At 40.0% G+C, this 9,541-nt stretch overlaps 1 pseudogene; it reads left to right on the top strand.

Moving 5' to 3' along the window:
- Positions 1-3,506: 3,506 nt before the first annotated feature.
- Positions 3,507-9,025, top strand: LOC108588711 (large ribosomal subunit protein eL34 pseudogene; annotated as a pseudogene).
- The last annotated feature ends 516 nt before the right edge of the window (positions 9,026-9,541 follow it).

A 9,541-nucleotide genomic window follows, 5' to 3' on the forward strand; every position in this document is an offset into this window, starting at 1 on the left:
TTTCTCACCTTAGCAGGGAAATGGAGCCCAATTTCCTTTATGCTTATTTCAGACTATCAAGGAATGGCCAAACTAGCAGCCTGGGAGAAGACAGACTGCTAGTTTAAAGAAAAAAAACCTCCTGCAGCTAGCTCAGTGTCTGCCAAAATGGCCCCCCAGTGTTGTGCTTGAAACCTATGACCCTGGTGGTATAGGCACCCAAGGGAATCTCCTGGGTGATTCCCTTGGGTAATTGCAATCTAATTAATAGTAGAATTAGCAGTAGAATTTAAGCTTGTAAAGTCACAGACCAACTACAAATATAATTTGTACACAAGCAATTAGAAATATAATTATGAATTTGGACAAAGACTTATCTCTCACAGTCCATACAGACTTGATCTCACCATCCAAAATATACTAAACCTTATAGTAGAATCATTAGCCAACATAAAATAAAGCAAAGTCTGTAACTATGGAAACTGGCATGCTTTGTTGGTAAGCAGCCAAAATCATTTATTAACTGAAAGCAAATGAGCATAGACATCATTTTTGTCATGCAGATATATATGCACAACTACCTTGCCTCTTGCCTCCACAAATATTTTGTCATTGCCACTTCTTCTAAGACCATTGATTATTTTGCTAGCAAATTTTCCTTCCTTCTCAGAGTAAGTTCTCTGATCCCACATCAAAACAGCATTCTGTAAAATGTGGACTGAAGATAATGGTCCTGGTATATCATATTCTACAGATGATTCCGAGTGGTAAAAATCATTCCTCCTCAAACATAGCCAAGAGTTCACCACCCCAGATTTAATACTTTTTCCCATCTTTCCTATCTTCTACCAACTACAAACCTTCCACAGCTCTTTTTGCTGAACACAGTAGAGTAAATCTAACAATATATAAATTTCTCCAAAGCTCATAGGCTTACTTATACTGTGGTAACAGTTCGGACTCACAACTCTGAATCTCTATGAAAAAAGTAAACTAGATATATATCAAAATGAAAAATGCAAACTGCGATAACCTGTATTAACAGATTTAGTTCTTCCATAAAAACTTTACCCAGGAAAGATAAAGGCTGTAAACCACTGAATATTATTGTTTGCTTCAAGGTATCCATAGAAATCAATTTATCTGAGATAGTAGTTTGATTGCTTGGACAAAGAGCTCATTACCTGTCAAATAATCATTTACAATTCTTCCCATAAGACTCACCTTACTCTGTCCACCAATATTAAACTACTGTATCACAAATTTTACCCAATCTCTATCCTCTTTCCACCATGAAATACCTTAGACCCCAGCACGTAAACATGTACTCCCCTTGGGAAGCACAGCCGATACCCTGGCAAGGTGGTGTTCTACCTCCCTGCAGTGAGTTCTCATAACTAGATTTGGCTTTACTTTATTCAATGGCTGTTTTGTGATACTTGAGGTAGTTCAACAGAAGAGAATGTCAATATGACACAAAGATCTGGAATCTTTCAAGTCTGATCATCCAGAATTCAAGCTGTTTTTAGTTTAACCCATTTTAAAGCATCTTTGTTTTTCAAGACTTAAGGAAACAAAATTTCATAGGTCCACCACAACCAATGAATATGGAAATTTTGTAGAGAAATTTTCAAGATTATTTAACATAGTCTCACAGATAGTGAGTGTAGGTCAAAAAACGCTTTACAGTGGTTGATTTTTTAAAGGAGTGTCAGCAGTTTTTTAAAGTGCATAAGAGTGCAGAAGATAGAATTTCCATTTTTTTCAATTTGTATGTGCATTTCTCAAAAATTAAATCCAGACTTGTTTCCTAAGGCAACATTTTGGAAAAGTTTTATTTTTAAAAAATAGGCCAATGACTAGCTATTTGTCCACTTAAACAAGTATTTTAGAGAAAGTAATTTCCTTTATCCCATAATTTTAAAAATTATTTCATAACTAAGAAAAGAGGAAAACAGTGAACTTAAATTCATAGAAGTAGAAAGCTGAAATGATTAAGCTATGGGACTCTAAATGAATGTTTGTGAAAACCCTCAACTTTTATTATCTCTATTTTCATGAAGCACTGGCAGCATTATCATTTAAGAAGAAACCTTTAACTCAACTGTAAATAAGAATATTTGTGTTGCTAATTGTTTGAACACATGACATAAATACCCTTTTACTGCAAATATGCTAACATCTATGCTAACTGTGTATTATCTATGTTAACTAATGCTGTATTGCTAAATCACTTGATTAAACACCTGCTAATATCAGTTCCTTTTTCACTCTTACTAGGAAGTTTCCTGCTGGGGATCTAACCTGGGTTCACAGACAAGTAGTTTAGCCTTTTGCAAAAGTAGGAAGAACTGTGATCATGAAAATATTTCTACTTTCCCTGGGTAAGAAACTAAAAGCCTACTTCATTGGATTAGACAGGAAAGAAAAAAAAGCGTGAGGAAAAAAAATGCACAAATTAAGATGTTGATAACTTCATCTATCATATAGCCTTCCTGTAGAACAGTAGTAGGTAATGGAACTTTTCAGCTATTCACTTTTTAACAGAAGAGAAAACATGCCGACTAATTAAAAATAAGAAAAGATAGGTGTAAGGAAATCAGCCTCACAGTAACTGGTTTTTGTGCTACTAAAACACATACTTTATCATCAGAACCTATGAAACTACACATACTTGAGGCTCAACTCAGCATCTGCCACATATGAGCTACTCATTTTTTAATCTATGAGGGAATGACCTTGAGGCAGTTAAAGGACCTAGCTCTTACAGATATCAACACTACACAATTGTTTTACTTAGTATCTCAACTTAGAGATGTAACAGGGCATTTACACAGCAGGTCTCTTATTTCATCATAGCAAAACTATAATGGCTAAGGAATCAGGTGGCCCAAGTTCAAATTCTTTCAAAAGTGCTCCCTTGCTCTGTGGGTAGGTTGCTTGGTCTTCCTTGGAGTGGCTCTCCTTCCTATGAAATGGAGGCGATAGGAGTGTCTGCTCCTGAGATTGTTGTGGAGATTAAATGAGATCATCCACATAGCGGTTAGTGCACTTGCCTGTCCACAGAGAGCATTCAGTAAATATCAGTGATCATTATTACTCATATCCTTAAATAAAATCATAATGAAATGGGAGAGTTCCCTTATCCCTCTCACTGGATGTGCAACAGGGGTATGGTTTGCTCCTTCAGTAGCCCTGCTGCTCAAACCCCAAGGAGGAACATGCAGACAGGCAGTTACAGAAGCCGCGTGGAGTATTTTTCAGGCTCTGGCCCCACAGTAGTGTCTAGGGGTGAATGTCTACAACTCTCGAAACCCAAGATGGCACTGCTTCAGCTTTGCCATTTTCAGATGGCTTGTGTTAATCAGTTCAATTAGATCCTCTTCCTTATTGCAAAGGCAGAGGGCCTGTTTGACAGCTTTCTGTATCCCAACTTCTTGCCCTGTGTACCAGAAAAATCAGATCACACGTAGGCTTGGAGGATGAGTGCAACATTTTACTGAGTGGTGGAGGTGGCTCTCAGAGAAATGGGTGGGGAGCCAGAAGTGGGGATGGAGTGGGAAGGTGGTCTTTCCCTGGAGTTGAACCACCCAGTAGCCGAACTCTCCTCTGACCGCCCCAGCCAAACTCTCCTTGGTGTCCAGGTCATTCCGCCGTCACTGGTCTGCCCATGTCTGCTGGTGTCTGTGGGTGTGTTCCTCTGCTCCTCTCAACATTCAGTCACTTGTGTCTGTGCCCACTAAGTTCTCGGGCTTATAGGCACAGGACGGGGGGCATGGTGGACCAGAGTGATGTCGAAAAATGCAACATTTGGGTGCAGAAACAGGATTGCCTGTTCTTACTTAGGTCTGTGGGCACAGATCCGAGGGTGGAGCCCTCACCAGGAACCCTGCCCTTCTCCACCCAGCACTTCCCTGCCCTGCTCTTGTATCAATAAGACCTTTCAATAGCTAACTGCTCTAATTTCTTGTGGCTGCTGTAATTTGTTATCATAGACCCAAGAATTCAATGTAGGAAGAAAATAGTGTTTCCAGCTGGCTCTGTCTATCAGTAAAGCAAAAACATTCTTTGAAAACTCTCAGGAGACTTTCTTTTTTGTTCTATTGGTCAGAAGTATTAACTAGATGCAAAAGTAACAGCAGTTTTTGACATTAAAAGTAATTTCACAATTACTTGTAATAGCAAGAAATGCAATTACTTTTGCACCAACCTAATATGTTTTCCATCACTAGATGCAAAGGAAGCTTGAAAAGCAATAGGCAGCTTTTCCAGCATGGAGAGCAGAAGGCATTCAGATAGGAGACCAGGAATAACTGTCACGTAAACCAACTGACAGTCTACAGATACCTGGTGTGTAAGAATGTTGATGGGATGGTGATTTGGGCAGAGAACGAAAGAGAAACAGAGAGGTGGGACTCTTACTGGGCACCTACTATGTGTGAGGCAGTGAGCCTGCTAGTTCTATACATCGTCTCATTTCATCTTCCCAGTAGCTCTCTGAGGTTAGTATCAGCATTTTCATTTTTGCAGAGAAGAAAACTGAGGTTCAGAAAATTTTGAAATCACATTCTAGTACAAAGGGCTACTGAATTATGAAGACAGGAATAAAACTGAAATGAGTCAAAATCCAGACACAGTGCTCTTTCTAGAAGTCAAAAATGATTATTATTAGGCCTAGGAAATCATTCATAGTTGACTTATTTCCCTAGCGGCCACTCTTCTTAGGAAAATATTTTATTCCAACAGCGTTCACCAAAACTCAGAGCACTTTACCAAAATCATATATCACTCCATGGCTGTGGCTATAGGAGTAGCTGAAAAGCCTTAGTTCTATCACAAACGTCATGAGATGCAGGGCCTGGTTAACAAAATGCAATATGCAGTTAAAACGGGAATGAGTGCTGGGCGCGGTGGCTCATGCCTGTAATCCCAGCACTTTGGGAGGCCATGGCGAGCAGATCACAAGGTTAGGAGTTCGAGACCAGTCTGGTGAAATAAGGTGAAACCCCATCTCTACTAAAAATGCAAAAATTAGCTGGGCGTGGTGGTGTGCACCTGTAGTCCCAGCTACTGGGGAGGCTGAGACAGAAGAATCTCTTGATCCCATGAGGCGGAGGTGGCAGTGAGCTGAGATCCCACCATTGCACTCCAGCCTGGCACCAAGAGCGAAACTTCATCTCAAAAACAAACAAACAACAACAACAACAACGACGGGAATGTGGCACAACAAGCTTTGCCCTGCCACAGTGAGTGGGATTCCTGGACTGCTTATGGCAAATGTTATCCTCTTCACTAAGAATCATTGACTAAATTATATTTGTTGGTGATAAGCAGAAGCAGGAATGCAGCTCAATTATTTGCATCTGACATCAGGAATTAAATCAGCTTTGTGTCTTCAGATCTGCCCTTGCAGACATGAGTTTCCAGATATATTGCTGAGAAATTTTTTTTTTTTCTACAGAGAAGAAATTCCACTGGTGAAGTTTGGCTTATCACTGAAGGAAGGCAAATCTTTTATCAAAAGTTTCCACAAACAAAGGAAAATTTAGCTAAGAAGAAATAATGTAATTCAAAAGTCTGCCCCAGAACTAAAATAATTTTTTATAATTTGAATTGTATCTTTTTCAACCTCATCTTCTTTCCCTTGAACTAATCTAGTGCTTTATATTCCTCTTGGATTTCTATAATTTAAACTCACCAGTTTACTTGTGTTTTATGAAAGCAAAGGAGAGAAAATTAAAAGTTCAGTCTACTCAATACAACATATTGTGCAAGACAACACATATTTGAGATTCAGGTTTTGCTCTGATAAAATGTAATGGTTATAGTTACACAAATTAGCCAATATCAAGAAGATCTCAAATTCTTAAAAAGTATCCATCACCTGCAGTAAAAGAATGTTCTGCACAGTAAAAATACAAAATAGGATTTTATAATTTGTATACTCTTAGAATAATAGGAATTACTGAATTTATTAATCCATGAAAATAAGCACTGGTCCATTTGCCTGTGCCTCTGAAGTAAGCCTGATGAAGCAGGAATGACAATACCAACCCCTGAGAGAGATTCAACTCCTTCAAAATGAAGAAAAAAGAGATCTTTGATGTATTAAAACTGTTTTAAAAAATAAAAAGGAAGAGAACTATTTTCAGTCTGTTTAGAACAGAGACTGGATTTGAACCAAGTTTATGCATCAGTCAAATCCAATGAACTTGGCTCACAACACCTCCACGCTGACACTTGACTACTTGGTTTGATTTCCAGCCAGCAAGAGCAGCCCCAGAGACAGGTATCAAACTCCAGCAGAGCCACTCCCATAGATCTCATGTGTGGCAGCCACTGCCAGAATGAGAAAGTTCAACGTGTGCTCTGGCCTTACAGGATCTGTTTAGGCTCTGGCTCCCCTCAAGGCTGCCTGGCAAGCAGAGTACAGCCTGAAACTGCAGGAGAGCGGTTCCCTTAGCCAGTGAACTTGGAGTCATGAGAGACGCGAGATGAGGAAAAACCCAGCAAATAAGTGTTTTCATCTCTCTTCTTCCACTACAGACAATTCTGATACACAGCGGTTCTGTACAACCTTCCTAAAGACGTTCTGCAAGATAAGCAACCAGCCATGTGTATGGAAAGCTATGGCCGGTTCAGTCATGTATCCACCTGTCTTTTACTCTAGGTTTCCTGAGACTGCACCCCTATCCTCATGAAAGCACTAGATTGTAAGTTCTTGCCATGCTTCATTTCCCAAGGAATCCATGTTGATACAAAGAAATAATAATCATACTTGCTCCCAGTAATTGTTGATGAGGTGGGGGAGTGGGGGCAAGGATTTAACGGTAGGCACTCATGAAGTCTAAACAGCATGGGAATGAGTCCGGCAGAACCCATGGATTCTAAGGAGGTTTAAGTCTGAGCCGGTGTGAAGTAAATATGCTAACCCCAATCCTATGAAAATGTAGATGGAAGTGAGTCACACCTTCCCATGCCCTGTTAAGACAGATCAGAGAAAGGGCAGGTGTGCTTCTGGGAGGGTGTGTTCCATTTAAGCTCTCAAGTAACTGAATAGGTGCATTTTATTAGAGATAAGAACAGATCATGCTTTCAGAACAAATCAGTGGAAGGAAGGAAGAAGACAGGACAAATGTGAAGAAGAATTTCCTTACAAATCTTGAGGTCTGGGCACTCTAACATGAGTTCTGACAGGGGTTAGAAGGAGCAGAGTTCAGGCTTCAGTAGACATAAATATTTTGGAGAATCTGCCTGAGAAATAAAGGAAATTCCACAAAATTGCAGCATCCCTTATTTCAGCCACCCTTTACTAGTACTGACTCTGTACAAATTAAAAGTGCATTAAATAGCTTATGTCAGTGTTCATCAAAATTATGATTTCAACGTTAAGTGTGCTACCTAAGAGCTACGTCATTAGGCAGGCCATTTAGACATTTAGAGTCTCAATGTCTCTGGTGGACTAAAATAACAGACTGTTAGCAGAATGTGGGGAGCTAATGTGAGAAGCCTTTTTAAATTGCTGCCTCAGTTAGAATGTTTCTGGACATGGCCGGGCACGGTGGCTCACACCTGTAATCTCAACTCTCTGGGAGGCCAAGGCGGGTGGATCACAAGGCCAGGAGCTCAAGACCAGCCTGACCAACACGATGAAACCCCATCTCTACTAAAAATACAAAAATTAGCTGGGAGTGGTGGTGGGCTCCTATAATCCCAGCTACTCAGAAGGCTGAGGCAGGAGATTTGCTTGTACCCGGGAGACAGAGGTTGCAGTAAGTCAAGATCATACCACTGCACTCCAGCCTGTGGGACAGAGCGAGACTCCATCTCAAAAAAAAAAAAAAAAAAAAACAATGTTTCTAGCTACAAGGTACAAAGCATCCAAAATATGAAGGCGTTTATTATCTCTCATGACAAGAAGTCCAGAAGTAATTTCCAGCATTGGTGAATTCTGCAGCTAAACAGTATCATCAGTATACCTTAGCTTTTCCCAGTTATTTTGGATTCCTCTTGAGTTTGCCACAGCTAGAAACACCATATCCTCACACAATTGTATTAAAAAGTAGTTTGGGGGAGGGGCTTCTTCTATGTTTTCCACTTTACAGCAGAGGAAGAAACATCTCCCAAAGGCCCAACAAACCTCCCCTCAAATCTCATTGGTCAGAACTGGCTTACCTGTCCCACTCCAAACCAATCATAGGTGAGGGGACAGGATCACTCAGATTGGTTTAAAGCACGTATCCCTTGGTCTAAGAGAGGACTCCTCTCTCTCCCTACAGTCCCTTGTCACCAAACACAATCAGCGTTCTGCTGGCACTGAAGTGGGGAATGCTGTTGACAAGGAAACAAAAAAGACTGCCAAAATTATAAAGTGTTAAACAGATAGTATTTTTTAACACCCTGTATGAAAAGATTTAGAGGGTTTAAAAAAGTGAATAAGAGCAACGTTTTGTCCTTAAGAATCTTAAAATCCAACCCATGGAAACCCCAAGGCAAACAAGCTTCACTGAAAGAAGGAAGATTTATTCTGAGAATATGTTCCTTATGAGTTTGACTTCCTACGATTTCCAAAGCTATGATCAGGATAATAGATGTGTAATGTGATTGCCATCCAATCAATCAGTTCTGTAAAAATGTAAAAAGGGAGGTTTTCTTCCTCCTCTTCCGGGGATGTTGTCTGCAGGCACTCAAGACGGTCCAGCGTTTGACATACCGACCAAGGCTTTCCTACAGCGTAGCCTCTCACAAAACTAGGCTGTCTGGAACCCTTGCTAATAGAATTGTTTACCTTTGTACCAAGAAGGTTGGGAAAGCACCAAAATCAGCACATGGCGTGTGCCCAGGAAGACTTCACGGGGTTCATGCTGTAAGGCCTGAAGCTCTTATGAGATTGTCCAAAACCAAGAAACATGTCAGCAGGGCCTATGGTGGTTCCCTCCGTGCTAAATGTGTTCGTGACAGGATCAAGCCTGCTTTCCTTATTGAGGAGCAGAAAATCCTTGTGAAAGTGTTGAAGGTACAAGCACAGAGTCAGAAAGCTAGATAAAAAATGAAACTTTTTTGAGTAATAAAAATACAAAGATATACATATGTGTGTGTGTGTGTGTGTGTGTATATATATATAAAGGAGCAAACAAGTGGAATGTCCTTCTTACTAGAAATAAGTTCCAGCTTATAAAATTATATTCCTGATTGGTAAAGATTTAAGAAAAAGTTGATTTCTGCTCTTCCTCTGTAATCGGGTTTTGATTTGCATGAAAATTCGTATTGTGCAGCTCTCAGACTTTACAGCCCTTCTAACATGTTAGTGGGGATACATGAAGGGAAGGGTTAATTTGATCTCTCATTTGACATATCTGAAACTATTGACAGATATGGTACAGGATCTCAAAGAATTAAAGGCAGAGAGAGCCGTTTAGGAATTTATAAACAAGCTGTTTAACTGTGCAATAAAGAATAGATAAAATTTCCTTGGTGATACCCCTGTCTTCTTTCTGTCTTTCCTTCACTTTCCTCTGTGTTTGAAGACTTTGTCTTGCTATGAGTTTTTAATGAAACCCAT

Source organism: Callithrix jacchus, chromosome 2, assembly GCF_049354715.1.
Source record: "Callithrix jacchus isolate 240 chromosome 2, calJac240_pri, whole genome shotgun sequence".
NCBI classification, from domain to species: Eukaryota; Metazoa; Chordata; class Mammalia; order Primates; family Cebidae; genus Callithrix; species Callithrix jacchus.